Genomic DNA, 19,011 nt, shown 5'->3' on the forward strand with positions numbered 1-19,011 from the left:
CAGATTAATAAAACAAAGCTGATTTTCATGATCAACCATTAATTTTATCCAATAGGATAACATTTGTGTTTACCTACACAATAATATTTTAACAGCTATAAAGTATTGCCTAATTAACAAAATTTTTATTATTAAAAGTCATTTTAGGGACTTCCCTGGTGGTACAGTGGTTAAGAATCCGCCTGCCAATGCAGGGAACATGGGTTTGAGTCCTGGTCCGGGAAGATCCACATCCCGCGGAGCAACTAAGCCCGAGAGCCACAACTACTGAGCCCACGTGCCACAACTACTGAAGCCCGCACTCCTAGAGCCTGTGCTACACAACATGAGAAGCCATCGCAATGAGAAGCCCACACACAGCAATGAAGACCCAACACAGCCAAAAAAAAAAAAAGTTATTTTAATATTTAACAGATGATAAAATGCCTACTGCTAGATTGACCAAAAGGAGATTTCCAAAATCATTTAAAGTTCTATACCACAAGTGTAAATGTTTCAGTTCATTACAGTTAATGAAGGATGGTGGGTCTGGAAAAGATTTCACATCGGATGTAGTCACGGTCATTTGTTCTGTTCATTAAATCATTATGTTATCATACTTGCACAAATCTTTCAACTTTAATAAATTAATCCAAAACCAACTCTTTAAGAATTTGTGTCAAATGATACACTAAATGTAAAAACTGTGTTTTAAATGTTTTATATGTGTGTATACACATAGACACACATACACACCATGCACATATATTATATACATAAATACACATATACCCACAAATAAACGCATATAATATATACATGCAATTTCCTGACTATCATATTGCATTACTTTTAAAATCGTAAGCAATATTCTTTAAGGACTTTGTTCATCTACTCTTCTGCTATAGTAATATTTACATTTAAATCAGTTGTAGTTAATAAAATACAACTATCGGACTTATTGAATAAATACTATTAAAGTCAGCTAATATTTGATAGTAATCAGCTTGAAAGTGAGGAGAACTAGTTTTCAAGAGCTAATTTGGAGAGTGAAACTCATTTTCATCTAAAAAGCATTAATGTGTGACAAAGTTGCTAGATTCCCAAAGGCATCCTGGAACACATTTTATCTGGCTACATCATTATGGAAATCTTGAACTTTGATCTTAATTAGGCACTCACACTTCTATAATTTTGGTTAGATACCACCCATACCAGTGTTTTGCATCAAATGTTTGCACATGTAGTTTTGGTTTAGTAAATGAGTGTGGGGTGCAACTGAAACCTAGGGGTTGAAGGTAATTGGCACTTATGCTGGGTATTTACAAGTGGGAAACCCTTTCTTGGGAATAAACCAAGTGAAGCTGTAAGAAACAGCAAGTTTTCTAAACTGAAAATAATTGGCAAGCAGATAGTTTTAAATCCAAAAAATCCTGAGAAACGTTTTCTCACATTTCATGTAACAATGACGGTAAACAGCACCCAAGTGCAAAAATGAACATAAGGGCTGAGATGGTATACTGTCTGTTTTTGGACAGGACAAATGAGTCTTACGCAGTGAAGAGTGTTAAGTATCTTTAAGTCCACAGTGTGATTAATAAGAAATTTCACAAATGTAGAAAAATTGAGTTGTTTTAATAAAATAATAAATTGTCAATAAGCTTATTTTTGTTTCGTATCTGAATGGAAATAATAGTAAAATTTCATTACATGAAGAAGAGAAAATCCTTTATACCTTATTTTTGCTTGTTCTCTATAGAAAGTCGTTGGAAACTAAGGAAGTGCAAAATATTATCATTATAAAGCATTCTAACTAGACCAAAAAAAAAAACAAAAGGCCTATCTTATCTTTCAAGGTTGATATCACCCATAGCTTAAGTCAGATATTTTTGTTTCTTCCCATTCTTCCTTTATTTATTCCCAACAGTCCTCTCTCAATGGTTTTTTAAGTGCATATGAGAAAAATCTGAGGATATTTCAAAAACATCAAAATCCTTCCTTTCTTCCTTTTTTTCACTATGTATTTATAAATCAACCTTATTGAAATAAAGTTCACATAACAGTTCATCCATTTAAAGTGTCCAACTGTATGTATTTTAGTATATTCATAGAGCTGTGCAACCATCAACACAATCTAACTTCAGAATATTTTCAAATTTCTGCCAAAAGGAAATTCTTACCCATTAGCTGTCACTTCTCATTTTACCATAACCTGAGCACCTCTGTCCTATGGAACCATTAATCTGCTTTCTATCTCTATAGAATTGCCTATTCTGGACATTTTAAGTAAATATAATCATACAATATGCAACCTTCTGTAAATTCCTTCTTTCGCTTAGCATAATATATTCAAGTTGAGGCATGTATCACTACTTATCTTTTATTGCTGAATAATATTTTTGTGTATGGCAATAATACATTTTATTTATCCATTCGTCAGTTGATGGACATTTGGTTTGTTTTCCCATTTTGGTTATTATAAATTATGTTGATCTAATCATTTGCACATATGTTTTTATATATTCATATGTTTTTATTGAATCTGTAGATCAATTTTGGGAGTATTGTCTTAAAAATATTAAGCTACATGAACATGAATTTATTTAGATAGTCTTTAATGCCTTTCAATAATGCTTGGTAGTTTTAAGTGTAAAACTCTTACACCTCTTTGGTTAAATTTATTCCTAAGTATTTTGGGCTTTTTTGGTGCTATTGTAAATGGAATTGTTTCCTTAATTTTGTTTTTGGATGGTTCATTGCTAATATATAGAAATGAGATTGATGCTTGTGTATTGATAGTGTGTCCTGCAAACTTGCTGAAATTGTTTTTTTACTTCTAATATTTTTTCATGGATTATTTAGGATTTTCTATGACAAGACTGTGTCATGTGTTAATAGAAATAGTTTTGCTTTTTCCTTTCCAATCTCAATACTTATTTATTTATTTTTCTTACCTAATTACCCATGTTAGAACTTTCAGTACAATGTTATATAGAAATGTCAAGAGAAGACTTCTTGGTCTTATTTCTAATCTTGGAGGGAAATAACTCATTTTTTCACCTTTAATTATAATGTTGATTGTGGGTTTTTCATAGATGCCCTTTAAAAGTTTGTGGAAGTTCCTTTATACTTCTAGTTTGTTGAACATTTTTATCATAAAGGTGTGTAGGATTCTGTCAAAAGACTTATGCATCAATTGATATGTTCACATTTTTCTTTATTGCATTAATATGGTATACTATATCAATTGATTTTGAGATGCTTAACCAACCTTGCATTCCTATAATAATCCCCTTCATCTTAGTTTATAACTCTTTTTATAAATAGCTGGATTCTGACTGCTAGTATTTTGTTGAGGGAATTGTACATATTTACATTTGAAATAGTGATCTGCAGATTTCTTTGCCTGTGTTATCTTTGTCTCATATTAAAGTCAGGGTTTCACTGGCTTCATAGAGTGAGTTGAAATGGGTTCTCTTCTTGGTATGGGCTGAATATTTGTGTTTCCCAAAATTCATCTGTTGAAGCCCTAATCTCTAGTGTGACTGTATATGGAGATGTACCTCTAAGGGAGTAATGAAGGTTAAATAAAAATGGGACCTTGATCTGATGGGAGTAGTGTAGAGATACAAGAAGGAGCATCAGAAAGTTCAATCTCTCTCCCTCCTTGCACACACCAAGAAGAGGTCACGTGATCACACAGTGAAATGACAGCTGCCTCCAAGCCAAGAAAAGAGGCACCAGAATGGCCTACATTTCTGCTACCTTGATCATGGAATTCCCAGTCTCCAGAACTTGAGAAAAATATTTCTGGTGTTTAAACCACCTAGTCTATGGCATATTATTATGGTAGCCTGAGCTGACTACTATACTCCTCTTGTATTCTGGGCAGAATTTGTGGAAGATGAGTATAGATTTCTTTTTTTTTTTTTTAATGTGGTAGAATTTACCAGTGATGCTGTCTGAGCCTGGGTTTTCTTTGTAGGAATTTTAAAAATCGAATTCAATCTTTATACTTGTTATAGGTCTATTCCAACTTTCTACTTCTTCCTGCTTAGGTTTCAGTAATTTGTGTTTTTGTAAAGGAATTTTTCAACTTACTCCAAGTTGTCTAATTTATTGGTATATAGTTGTTCACAGTATTCCCTCATAATTCTTTTTATTTCTGTAAGGTCTTATTGAAGGTGCTTTTTCATTCTTGATTTTAAAAATTTGCATTTTCTCTTTTTTTCTTGGTCAGGCCAACTAAAGTTGTTCAATCGATTTTTTAAAAAATTATCATTTGATAAAATTCTCTATTATTTTTCTATTCTTTATTTCATTTATTTTTGCCTTTGCCTTTATTATTTCCTTTGTTCTGCTTTCTTTGTATTTTATTTGCTTTTCTTTATCTGGTTTCTTAAGGTTGACTCAGGCTATTGATTTGAAATGTTTCTTCCTTTTTTAATGTAAGCATTTATAGCTATTTATTTCCTTCTGTATACTGCTAATTCTGCAAAATATTTCTCCTGAATTTTTTTTTTTAACTTTATTTATTTATTTATGGCTGTGTTGGGTCTTCGTTTCTGTGTGAGGGCTTTCTCTAGTTGTGGCAAGTGGGGGCCACTCTTCATCGCGGTGCGTGGGCCTCTCACTATCGCGGTCTCTCTTGTTGCGGAGCACAGGCTCCAGACGTGCAGGCTCAGCAATTGTGGCTCACGGGCCTAGTCGCTCCGCGGCATGTGGGATCTTCCCAGACCAGGGCTCGAATCCGTGTCCCCTGCATTGGCAGGCAGATTCTCAACCACTGCACCACCAGGGAAGCCCAGTTCTCCTGAATTTTAAAGCTTCTGGTGTCCTTGCTGAGTTTTTTCCCTTGTTTTTAATCTTTTATCTAGGGATCTGCCCTGGGTCAGCATTAACATCTTATTAGTTTTGAATGCTCCCTCCTTAGATGGCTCTGCTATGGGGATGGACAGTCTTTCAGACTGCCAGGGATGACTATTACAATATTTTTAAGCCTGGCTGCCTGAAGTCACCTCTGGATCAGAGTAGCTTATTGTTCAGTCAGATTTAAGAATCATAATATGGTGGTGAATATTAGTCAAAGTCATGATTCTCAAACTCAGACCAACAAAGTGTCTAAAGCCTGGGCTCTTTCCACTGCTTACTTCCATGTTCTGGTTTCAACACTAGTTTTGCCAATACTATTCACCTTCTGTGTCTTCCTACTGGGTTATTTTTGTCCTAGACCATATGGATGACCAGAGGAAAGATTTAACTATGATAGGACACTTGGGGGCAAACTGGAGAAAATACAGAGCTAGGACTCTATATTATTAGTATATATCTATATTAGTCCATTTTCATCATTGTCAAAAAAAGTCTAATGCATACATACTATTTCTCTGTTGTATGTGATAAAAATACATTTTCTTGGCAGGTTTCTGATTCATAGACTTGAATTTCTGTCAACTTTTTCACTAATTGTAGTGCTTCCTTGTCACAGTTTCTTAAAACTAATGATGTAAAATAAGAGTCATCACAAGAAGACACACTGGAAACTAAAATAATCTAGCAGAGTCATGCTTAGGTCGGTGAATATGTGCATTTTATGAAGTTGTTAATATGTGTCTTAAATAAAAAGAAACAGATTAGCAAATTGCTGAAAAATTCACATCAAAGAATACTCTCTCTGTGTCTGTCTCTGTCTCTTTTTCTCTCAGTAAGGAATGGAATATGCTATACGTTTAAGGAACTAAAGATTCCCAAAGTGGGTATTTTCAATGTAAGAAACATTTTCATTTTTTTCTGAATGGCTGGATTTGAGATAAAGAATATACTAAATTCAACATTACTGCTCATTACTTGGAAGCAATTTTGTGTTAAAGTAGGGAGTTATCCTATGATCTATATATTCTTTATTTCTAGCATTGAAGTAATTTTGAGTATTTCAAGGACATTCTTTAAAGAAGGATGGACAATTTTTGGCAATTCTGGCTTAATCATTACACATAAAAGAAACATTAGTTAAGTTCAAAATGAGGTAGTAACACTTCCCCCTGAATTAGCTCACCAGCCAGTGGAAGTCAATCGATTTTATTTGATTTACACCTAATACTTTTTGACAGTTGTAAGGAACGTGGTTATCACAGTGATTTTTGCATCAACACAACCATGCAGGAGAGATAGCTGTATTTTCTTTTTTAAATTAGAGCTAGGCTACTCTACCTCATTTACATCCTTAAGTACAGCTGAATTGGAATGTTTATGCTACTAATGAACATATGCTCCAAAGAGGGGATAGCCGGACACTTATGCAGAGGCTCATGTTATTTGGGACTTCAGTTTTCTGTGTCTAAAAACATACTCTTGTTTACTGAGAGCTCAGTGTCTGCTAATGATGGACCAATACCCTAGAAAACAAAAGAAAAAAATTTTCTAGAGAGATTAGAATACACTGTGACTGGCCAACATGTTCCATTTTTATCTAAGTGCAGGAAGCCAGTTTATTTTCAGACCACTGCTTAGTAACTATGTAGGCAGAACAACAGAAATTTAATAACCTTAATACAACTCTCCATAAAGTATAATTTTGTTTTTTAAAGCATTATATAAATAAATTTTAGAAACTCCATATTTCATTTTTCCATGTTAAGAAATTAAAAAAACACACATTTTTCTACACAAAGTTTTAGAGAAATAAAATCAACTTCTTTCATGCCTGACTCCATTCCCACCATCACCAAAATCACTACCAAGAACAACAAAACAAAGCAAGCAGGCAAAAAACAATCTGTAGCCTTTGTTTAATTCACAGTTTCTTATATTTAAAGGATCATGGGTATTTTAGGTAAAATCTATTAATATCCTGAAAACATTTTGGCTTTTTGAGAAATCCTGTCTTACAGAGGAGTATTCATCAGACACAATCCCTTCTACAGGAATAACCTACCATAGGAGACCAAAATATAGATATTAAAATGTTGTGCCCTTTTGTTAGTGCACTCAGATCCAAGAAACAGGATTAACAAGTCTCTAAAACCCATGTGCATATACTTGGAATTTTATCTCTTCATTCTGCCTCTATCTGCACACCTATTCCAAGAAATAACCAAGTTCTTCACAGTCTGATGTTTGTCTGGCACTCCACAATTAGATATAACAATTGCTGATATTCTTGTTTTACTCATTGTCTTTTTTCTAAGCTATGATCTGTCCATTCAATTCAAAGGGTATCTACTTCTTTTGTCATCTGAACCAAAATTCACATTACCATATACTAATTCCATGTTAAATTCCATGGTCAGTATCCCTGCTGGTATAATTTCAGTCACACTGATATGAAATCATTCATTCAGGATGTGGAAACAGTTTGGAGGTATATATTTTGCCAGAGTTAATCAGGTGATAACTTTGTATATCAAGTTATTATACACAAGTGTTATTAACAGTAAGGGACAGAGCTGGAACTCAAAGCTAAAATGTCCAACCCTATTTTCCAAGTGAAACTGATCTATTTTTATAAAAACAATCACTCTGCATTACAGAGTACTTATTATCTGAATCTTTAGAAACTGAGTTTCATGGAAAAAAGTCAGCCAAATCTTCCAACAAAAGTCATTATAACATACAAGCATTACTAAAGAAGTGACTTCTCAAAAATTTCTTCTCACTTACAACTAGCTTAGGGCATATACTTTCTAATGGTGGTAAAATATTTATACTTTCCACATATCTTTGTGTTGTAAATACAGTTCTATACATGGAAAAGTGAACAAATTATTTAAAAATATTCAGTATTCTATTTGGTGATTTGGAATAGTTTTTAAATCATACTCAAGCTCATTGACTACTTAGAATCTGACAGTTTGATCTGTTAATACTCAAATAAAAGAAAATCAATGAGAAGTTTCCACAATGAGTGAACTGAGTACAAGATTATTGATAGGATCTTTTGAAAATTGACGAACCATCACATTTTTTTTGTTATTTCTTAAAAATGCCCCAAAAGTCACTCTCAAAATGCTAAATGAACGGTAGTATCTGAAATACTGCACACAATATAGAGAGACAAATTATGTCCTTCTGTGAATATTAATGATTGAATTATGTGGTTCTAAAATCTGGAGTGTAGTTGCTGTTATAATCCCAAATGTTATAATATAATACAAAAAAAGTATTTTTATATGCTTATTTTCTCAAGATAGCCTCCCAATACAACTCTTTTCTCATTATTTATACTCTGAAAATTGTTTCACATTTTAAATGAAGTCACTTAAAGTGGCTGCTTTTTCCCCCCAGATAATTCAGTTTTCCTGACAGAAAGTGATTTATCATTTGTCATTAAGAATGTTAAAGCAAACTTCAAAGGATTCATTAATTTTTTCTACAAATATATTTGAGAACCTACCATGTGCCTGGCACTGATCTAATTGTTTTTTGATAAGCAATAAACAAAACCTGCTTACATTGATTCAAATCTCATGAAAGACTATAAACAGGTAGGTATATCAAGAGGTGGCATAGGATATGAAGAACAGTTAAGCAATTGTAAAGGGAAACAGAGAGGTGGTAGTTGTATTAGTGAGTGTTCTCCAGAAAAACAGAAAACAGAACCATTAGGGTGGTGTGTGTATGTGTGTGTGTGTGTGTGTGTGTGTGTGTGTGTGTATATATATATACATATATATATATATATACATATATATATATATATATGAAGATTTATTATAGGAATTGGAAAATGGAGGCCAAGAAGTCCCACAAACTACTATCTACAAGTGGAGAACCAGGAAAGCCATGGTATAATTCAGACTCAGTCCAAAGGCCTGAGAAACAGTCAGTGGTGTAACTCCCAGTCAGAATTCAAGGGCACCAGAACCAGTGGTTCTGATGTCTAAGGACAGGGGAGGAAGATATCCCATTTCAAGAGGATGGTGAAAGAGTTCTCCCTTTCTTTGTTCTTTTTTTTGTTCCATTTGGGCCCTCAAGAGACTGAATGATGCCCACCGCGTTGGTTAATGTTAAGGGCAAAGGGTTAATGAAAGAGTTAAGTGCAGCGTTTCCAGGGTGAGAGCACACTGGACATGCTGAGGAAGAGTAGCCAGGCCACAGTGGTGTGAAGTCTCCGGTAAGGGAATAATAATAGGAGATGGAATCAGAGAGTTAACAGGAATAAGAGCATGTCATTCTAAGGATTTTAGATTATATTCTCACATGAGAGGGGTAACCTTTGAAGTTCTGAGCATAGGGGTGAAATGAGTTACTTTCATCTTAAAAGCATAACTATCTGCTGAACAGAGATAATCAGCATATGTCTCCTTGTCTCATAATGCTGAACTGGGGAGAAAGGGCAATAGCAGGGAGACCAGTAAGTAACACTTAATCCACCAGGAGGAAGACTTGACTTGGGTTGGGGTGGTAGTCATGGAGGTACTAGGAAACAGTCAACTTTGGGATATATTTTAGTAGGAGTTGGTGATAGAGTTATGTGTGAGTGAGAGGGGAGAGAGATTGCTTTAAATATGCTAGTGGGGAAGAATAAATGAGAAAAAAGTGTTTTGTTTGTTGGTTAGGTTTAGTTTTTTCTAGAAGAAGGAGACCCAATCATAAGTGAAGACTGAGAAGGAAGGACACACTGGAAAGAGAAAAATTCAAAATGCAATATAAGGAAATAATTGGTAGGATATTATTTTCATTAGTCAGGTTGGAGAAACAAAGAAAGGTATAAGTGGAATAGCTAACTTTGAAGGAAGGGATACTTACTTAAACAGAATACTTCCTTAAACGATGAAGATACAGAGAACTTAAAAGGAAGAGAGCAGGAAAATGAAGAGATGTCCCTACTAGATGACTTCAATCATGTCTAAATTAAGAGTAAACAGGGTAGTGGTAGAGATATAATGTTAGTTTTTACTTTACTCAATACAACATAGATCTATTTGTGTTCTTTGACTTTAAAATACCATTTAATTAAAATGGAGACACTGAGTCTAGACTTGTTGAGAAATAAAAAAAGAAACAAATAAAACAAGAGCCCACTGAGAGAAGTATTATTTTGCACATTTCTATATACCTTTCAGTAAAATTTCAGTATGAACTTTGGTAAGAATCAATAACCAGAAGGATTCTATGCCACTGGAATTGTACAGATATTCTCAGAAATGCCCTGTTCAAGGTTAGGAATCCTGATGTTACTCCATTTCAAATCAATAATCCATAGTCTAGTGCTTGCTCCATGACATTTAACCAACACTCTCTTCCATTTGCCAAGCTCAAAGAACTTTCCAACTCTTTCCAGCTCTTACTATCATGCACTTTATGAGGGAAGGTGGAGGTTAAAGTTCTCTATATGGTTTAAGAGCCTATATGGTTTAAGAGCCTATATGGTTTAAGAGCCTATATGGTTTAAGAGGAAGTTTATTTCCATAGAATTTTGTGAAACTATCAAACAATATTCTCTTGACCTTTCATCTTTAGTAGAAACATGGATGGACAAAAGCAGCAGACATATATGGTAAAACAGAGAGTTTTCTGTGGGACGGTATCCCATACAAAGGGGAGCCCTACTGACTAGACCCAATTGTTTTCTAGATGTTTTTTAAAGTCTCAATGTCTATTTTACTTTTTTTTTTCTCTTCTCTACTATAGTACCTGGTGTCTGAAAGGGAGCTTACTAGATAATCCTAGAAAAGCATCTCTATTGATTGGTGGTTGCTAAGGTAATGCTTCTGTCCACTAGTGCGTATTGTAAAGAAGTCTTTGGGAGGCAGTAGCTAAAAAGAAGTCACACCAAATAGTGGTATATTACAGGCAACCTTAAAAGCTAAGAGCTCATGTTCTAAGAAGAGATGGAACCTATTGCATCTTCTTAAATTATGTCACGTAGTCCCAATTTCTTGCATAAATATTTAATATTTTATATCTTCCAGCTCTTTGAACCTGCCACCAAAGTATGTTTCTCTAGGTAAACTCTCAGCATAGCCCTGACCCCATTCACATCATTGAAAGGTACGAGCATGCTAGCTCAGACAGAAGCAGCCAGAATTTAGTATGCTTCTTCAAAGCTGTCAGCTTTGTTCCGTATAAATTTCTGAAGTCTGGAAGCCAGGCAGCCAGGCAGAGTGTTTCGTCCTCTCACTGTCATACTGGTGATCACTGTCTTCACACTACCAGCAAGGCCATCACATCTCCTCAGTCGTGAGAGACAAGCGTTACAGTAACACTTGGTTTCTTAAGAATCACTGTCCTGGTAGCTCAGAAGCCTTCATGATTTCGGTTGACACGTGTTCTGCTTTGGCAAGGCTAGACCTCATTTCACAGAGAATTGGAAAAGAAAGTTGAAATTATACATGAAAACTAAAATTCTTAACTTAGGAGTCACATATAATCTTTCTCAAGATGCAGAGCTTGCAATGAGATGCAAATGACAACAGCTTTTTCTATTATAAACTATTCATCACTACAAAAGTGACCTTCTGATGTATATGTCCGTATTATCTCTGAAGACTTCTTAAATTACAGTATTCAAAAATTGTAAAAAAAAATTGCTCCACAATTACACCTCTGGCTGGTGTTACACAATGAGTTTTCCTAGGACTCTTTTTCGTCTTTTCTTCTGACTATGCAGCAGGTGGGATATGTGGTTTAGCTCAGCTCCCATTCACTTGGACTCTAAGTAATTTAAATGAAACATCCTAGAAGTAATTTGTGTTAACTAATGCCCTCTAGAAGAACTTATATTAGGTCCTTGGGGAAGTTTGCCATTTTTATTTGATGTTATAAGAATTTATACCCTGACAAGTACACTATCAGGGCATCACTAGTAGTATCAATTTAATTAAGGTAGTGTCAGCTTTTCTCTAGTTTGCACAGTTCAATGTCTCAGTCTTTCCAGAAAACTGGTGTTCGGTTTACTAGCCCCGGTTTGTTTCCTTTTCCTAAAGTGTGACTTGAATTGTTAAAACCATTCTTTTTTCATTTGGTGTGAATGTGGATAGATATATATTTTACATTTCTTATTGCATATTTGAGTCACTTAGTATCAGATGGTCTTCTAGTCCTACCCTCTATATGTTAAGAAACATTTAAAAATAAAATTAGTGGATCGGTTGTAATTGGATTGACTAATCTATTAAATAATATATAAAAGATATCAGACTTCTGAGATGTATTAAGATTTTGGAGAGAGCTTCCGTTTCTTGTGAGAAATAAAAGACATAGTATTTGATGTATGAAATACAATAGTGTTTTTAAAATGAAAGTCATTCTGTCTGGCATGTAACTATATTAATTTTACCAATCTATAATCATTTAAAATTAACCAATGTTTTGTTAATTATGTAACTCATTACAGGCAGCAGAAAGCATAGAAAGAGTATAGCGTAGAAAGAGTGTTTAATTTTGAAGTCAAAATTTTTGTTCAATAAAGACTGAATTCTGCAATTAATTAGTTACGTAACGCACGGGGACACACCCTATTCAAGCTGGAAAAGAGCATCGGCTGTCATTTCTACAAAACCTCACAACTGTAGTTAAGTGATACAGATACAGGTGTAGGTATAGGTATTGATGGGTATTGGTATAGGTAGAGAGACAGAGAGGTAGAGATAGACGTATGTAGCAGATAGGTAAGAATTTCTGACCAAAATATACAACTTTCATATGAATAATTAATTCTTTCTAGCCTAAATCCTTTGTTGTGTGAATTTTAATTACTCACTTTCATTTTTGTGACATAAAATGTGAATATTGGATAAGACATTTAGGCATTTAAGGACCTTTTCAGTTTTAAAACTGTGAACCTAAATGCTAAGAATCTAGTTTCTGAAATTATATATATTCACATGTATATACATATTATATAAATAAATATATATAGATAATATATCTGCATATATACTCTGAATTTGGACAAATGTATGGACATATGTCCATAATTATACTATCATGCATAGTATTTTCACTGCTCTAAAAATCCTCTTTGTCCTGCCTTTGCATCTCTCCCCTCTTCCCTTGTATCTACTGATTTTTTTATTGCTTCCATAGTTTTGCTCTTACGTCATACAATTGGAATCATACTGTATGGAGTCTTCTCCAATCAGCTTCTTTCACTTAGTAATATGTATTTAAGTTCCCACCATGTCTTTTTAAGGCTGTATAGCTCATCTCTTTTTAGCACTGCATCATATTTCATTGTCTGAATGTACCACAGTTTGTTTTTAAACTGTTAGACATCTTGTTAGACAAGACATCTTGGCTGCTTCCAAGTCCTGGCAATTATCAATAAAGTTTCTATAAACATTCATGTGCAGGTTTTTTGTGTGGACATAAATTTTCAACTCCTTTGGGTCAATGCCAAGGAGTGTGATTTCTGAATTGTATGGTAAGAGTATATTTAGTTTTGTAAGAAACTCCAAACTGTCTTCCAAAATGGCTTTACCATTTTGGGTTCCTACCAGCAATGAATGAGAATTCCCATACCTCCATATTTGGACCAGCAATTGGTGTTCTGGATTTTGGCCATTTTAATAGATGGTTAGTGGTATTTCATTGTTGTTTTAATTGGTGTTTCCCTGATGACATAAGATGTGGAGCATCTTTTCATAGAGATGTTTTTCATAGGGCATCTTTTCATAAAGATGACATACTTGCCATCCTTATATCTTCTCTGCTGAGGTGTCTGTTCAGGTCTTTGGCCCATTTTTAATCGTCATTATTTTTTTTATAGAGATTTAGCTTTTTCTTTTTTTTCTTTTTTTTTTTTTTAAAGGAGCACTAGTTTTTTTTTAATTAATTAATTAATTTATTTATTTATTTATTTATTTTTGCTGTGTTGGGTCTTCGTTGCTGTGCGAGGGCTTTCTCCAGTTGCGGCAAGTGGGGGCCACTCCTCATCGCGGTGCGCGGGCCCCTCACTATCGCGGCCTCTCTGGCTGCGGAGCACAGGCTCCAGATGCGCAGGCTCAGTAGTTGTGGCTCACGGGCCTAGCCGCTCCGCGGCATGTGGGATCCTCCCAGACCAGGGCTCGAACCCATGTCCCCCACATTGGCAGGCAGATCCTCAACCACTGCGCCACCTGGGAAGCCCGCTTTTTCTTTTTTTTAAACAAAATTCATTTCTTTTGTCTTTTTGCTATTGATTGCTACTTTTATTTCTAGAATGGGAAGATGTGGTTTCTGTAATTATTTTTTTAAACTTTTTTGAGAGTTTTTTTTTTGGCAAAGTATGTGATTATTCATTTGTAAATGTTCTTTGTATACTCAAGAAGAATGTGGATTCACTAGATTTGATAGCAGTGTGTTTTAAGTCCCCCACACTACCAAGCAAACACATTATTAAGTTGTTTAAATCATCTACAACTTTATTGTTTTAATTGTGTTTTGACCTATCAATAATTAATAGTGCCATTTTGAAATCGCCCACCCTAATGGTGGATTTTAAAACATTTTTCTGTTGTTCTAACAAATTTTGTTTTCTATATTTTGTGAATGTTTATTAGGTGCATGAAGGTTTTGACTTCATACAGCTTCCTGGGGAGTTGATGTTTTCTTATTATATGGGAACCATCTTTATTCTTGACTTTTTGCCCTAAATTATATTTTGAATAATATAAACACAGCAATCTTTTAGTGTTTTATTGCTTTCTATCGCTTATATTTTAATCTTTTTTTGTTATGTTTTAAGTGAATCTCTTGTAAAAAGTACAAAGCTCATTAAAAAATACTATATGACAATTATCTTTTAAATGGTACATTTTGTCTAACACTTTAAATTTGATCACAATTTATAGACTTTCTGTTTATTCTGCTTTTGCTATGCTTCTTCTATGTTCTTTGATATCATTTACCATTTAACTTTTTAATCATTTAAAAATTCCTACTTTTTTCCCCTCTCTGCTGGTTTGGGTGTCTTATACTCTCTCTTTTATTTTAAAGGCAATATCACTGAAACTTTACCACTTTATGCAAGGTAATACATGAAGTTAATGTCTTAATCATCTTCCTAAATAAAAGCTTAGGATCTTTTACTCTATATCAACATACTTCTAATTTCCATAACATTTTTTCCACAAATTTTCATTCTGTCCTTTTTTATACTCTATCAATTAGACATTATCCTTGTCAGTATTTTCTGTAGACAAACTACATGTAAATACATTGTAGTACTGAGCTACATGCTCAGCATTTCTTCTCTCATCTTAGATTTTTAGGGATCACTTTTGTTATTTTGAAAGTTTGTCCATTAGAAGTTTTTCTTTGTTTAATTTTCATGGTAGTAAGTTCTTGAAAGATGATTTTTAGTGCACAAATTTCAGGTTTTATGGTCAATTTCTTCCCAAATTCTGAAGAGATTACAGGACCGAATTCCAACTTTTTCTTCTGCTGTTTTGAAGTGTGCTAATCACCTAACTGCTATTTATTTACAGGTAATTTTTTAATTCCAGTATTCTTCAGTTTCTCTACAATGGGTTTACATCATAATTTTCTTTTATTTTATCCTGCTTAGTATGCATTATACTTTCTTCTTCTGCAGATTCATCATCAGTTTTGGTTAAAACTCAGTTATTATTTATTCATATTGCTTTTTCTTATCATTCTTTCTATGTTTTCTTGGTGACTCTCATTAGACATGTGTAAACTATCCCATTAGTTATTCATATTTCTTAACCTCATTTAAAAATATTTTTATATTCTTATCTTCTGGGGCTACATTCTAAATAATAAAAAAATTGTCTTTTGAGTTATTAATTCGTTCTTTACTTGTGTCTAATTTTCTTTTTGCCCACTTACTGAGTTTTTTTTGTCAATTATTTTATTTCTATTTCCTTATGTTTTATTTTTATTATTTTTCAAATCTGATAATTTCAGAATGTGTCTTCTTGGTTGCTTATATTTTTTGCCATTTAAAAATTCCTTAAACATTTCCTAAATATTTAATAATTTAAAAAAAAATTGGGGGGATCTTAATTCTTTTACATGCAGTAAAAAATTATGTCCCATGAAGGATTTAATTTATTTTGTAGTGGAAGGTCGTTTTAAAATATCTTGTCTGCCTTAAGGTCAGAAATTGAAATTCATCTTTTTACCATGTTAGAGTTTTTGAATACAGAGTATTTTAAAATACAATTGCACTAATATTGTACATAAACTTTGGTACCAACTGTATGTCACAAGCTTTTTCCACGTTAAAAAATATCCTAGCAATAATAATAGCCCAGCAAATGACTACGGTATTATATATGTAATCATTTACTGATGCTGTATATATCATCAGTTTTTGGTGTTACAAGAATATCTTATGATCAAGTTAATGATCAATTTATACTGCCATTGGCAATATATGAAAGTTGCTTTTTCACTAGAATAGGACATGGCCACTATTTTTTTTTTCTGGTATGGTAACTTAGTGGTCAAAAGGTAGATCTATACCTAATTTATATTAATTTAATTATTAGAAAACATGAAAATAGCTTTCTTATGCCCTTCTTTTGTGAATTAGATGATCAAATGATTTGCCTATTTTTGAACATGAATTTTATTTATTTTCCTGATTTCTACCAATGCACTCTTAATGTACTAACCCTTGGCCATATTCTACAAATAGGGTTCTCATTTGAAAATCAATTTGGATTATATGCTATATACTAAAGTTTTTAGTTCTTATGATACTGAAACCAAGTACATCTTTAATTGTGATATTTATTATCACTTTGAATTTTAGTATTTTTCCTTAAGAAGTCTGACACTTAGTTTCATTTTCTTTCAGACTTACCAGATTTTCAATTGTATCTTTATTTAGTTAACAAGATTTTAAAAATTTGTAATGTTATGAGAGGTTAAAAAAATAGATGTCTTTAAAGCAAATAATTAATAAATTGTCCCAACACCATATATTGAATAATCTTTGTACTCTCCATTAATTTGTAATGGCTTGCTTTATAAACACCTGGCTTATAGTAATCTATCCCATTTGCCTTATCTATCTAGTCTTTGCCAATAGCACAGTTAATTGCTATGTCTCAGTAAAGGATACCTCAATCCATCTAGTTGCTCAAGCTGAAAAGTGGGAATCATTATTGATGTTTTGAAATTTTCTAATTTTTACTTCATGTATTCCCTTTCTTGATTCTAATTTCATACCTCCTGCCAAATCACAAGTACAAATCACCATCACCTCTTGCCTAGACCCTAGATATACCCTCCTAACTGGTTTCTTAGCTTCCAATTTTATATTTTTCTACTAAATTCTCCAGTGCATCAAAGCCATATTTTTAAAACATAATGGTATTGTTTCCTTGTTTGAAACCCTTTTAATTGCTTCCCATGGCTTTCTTTGTTTGCACTACAAAGCACAAAACACTGTTCTCCATATCCACAGCTTGCCTTATAGCACATTTTTTCCCACTGGTCACTTCTACATCTTTCTTTACTATTTTGATTACTTTTATTTAGGAATAAAAGTACTGAAGAAAGTAAATATGTGAATGGATTTATAACTATATTTTTTAATCAACCAATACATTAATCCCGTTAAAAAACTAAGCACTGAGCTAGCAAGTGGCATTAGAAATTTGAACAAAACGAGCCTTGATTTTAACGTAGCTGACAATCAACATTGAACATGGCAGAAGAAGAGCATTCATGTCAGAGAAGATACGTAAGCAAAGACAGTTTTGTTTGAGCATAGGCAGTGAGAGAAACAAAGCAAAAGATATTTCTTCCATCCAATAAATATTTGAGCATCTACTATGTGTCAGGTGTTAGTAAATATGCTGAATATAAAGTGGTGAAATGAATAACTAATCCCAGCCCAGGTGAAGCCTATGAGTAGTTGTAAGACCTTAAGGTAAGTAGAGTAAAGAACAAGTTAAGAAATTTGGATTTCATCCTGTAAACAATTGGGAAGTGCCCTAAATTGAGGAGAAATATGAAACATGTTTGTAATTTAGGAGATCAACACGGCACTCTGGGGGAGACTGATCACAAGTTCTGATACTGAGACCAATGAGATAATTATTGCAAGTATAAAGGAGTAGAAACTGAATGAAAGAAGATGAATATTAGAGATGTTATGGAGATAGGATAAACAGGATATGGTCAGAGATTAAATGTAAGAGAGGATTGAAATATTAGACTCTCACAGAATTTCCAAATTTTTGACATGGGTGGATGGTAAATAAAGAATCCAAGTAGAAAGAGAGGAAATCTAGAAGAAAGAACACATATGAGGAAAATGATGAAACCAGTTTGGAGCATAGTCAGACTCAAGTGTCCATGGGCATCCAAGTGAAAATTAATAAAATTGAATAGAATGCACCTATATATAATCACACATCATAGGATGACAGCAGTATGTAATCAGGATTTCTTGTCTATCACCAGGAAGTTATCTAATTATTGTATATAAAATAGAAGTGAACTTTGATTTGATGCTATTACAATATGACAATGGCCAGAAGTCTACATTTTACTTTAAAATTTAGATCATCACAGGAATTTAGGCTCACTGGGGACTAAGATTACTACCTTCTTCTCAGTAGAACTAAAGTCTTAATTCTTACTAACAGAACTAACAAAAACATTGCTGGACCAGGTAATTTTTTCCTACTTATATTTATTTGCAATATTTTCCTTTTGTCTTTGAAAATAGTTACGGGTCGTAAATTATCACAGCCAACAAACCAGTCAGTTGACCAAGACAATCAATGACAATGGAAATTCACGTGTCCTCATTTATAACTGTTGGAAGAACATATTTTTTTCCATATTGAAAAAGACTTAACTAATGGGATCTATACATTTTCCAAAAGGCAAGGTCTAAAAAGAAGCAACCAAATTGAAATTTCTTTCCTATCCCCTTTCTTGAACCAGAAGACAGATAAAAAGAAATAAAACTCTGTCTCTCTATTCTTTGTTGTTTTAGTTTCTTGGTTCCATGGTCTTCAGTTACTGTGTATTGAGTCTTTGAGTGCTTTTGATTTAAAGAAATCTGCTCCTAATATTCCTTAAAAGGTGTCATTATAGAACTTGTAGTGATTTTTTTCCCAC

This window comes from Balaenoptera musculus, chromosome 14 (genome assembly GCF_009873245.2).
Source record: "Balaenoptera musculus isolate JJ_BM4_2016_0621 chromosome 14, mBalMus1.pri.v3, whole genome shotgun sequence".
Lineage (NCBI taxonomy): Eukaryota > Metazoa > Chordata > Mammalia > Artiodactyla > Balaenopteridae > Balaenoptera > Balaenoptera musculus.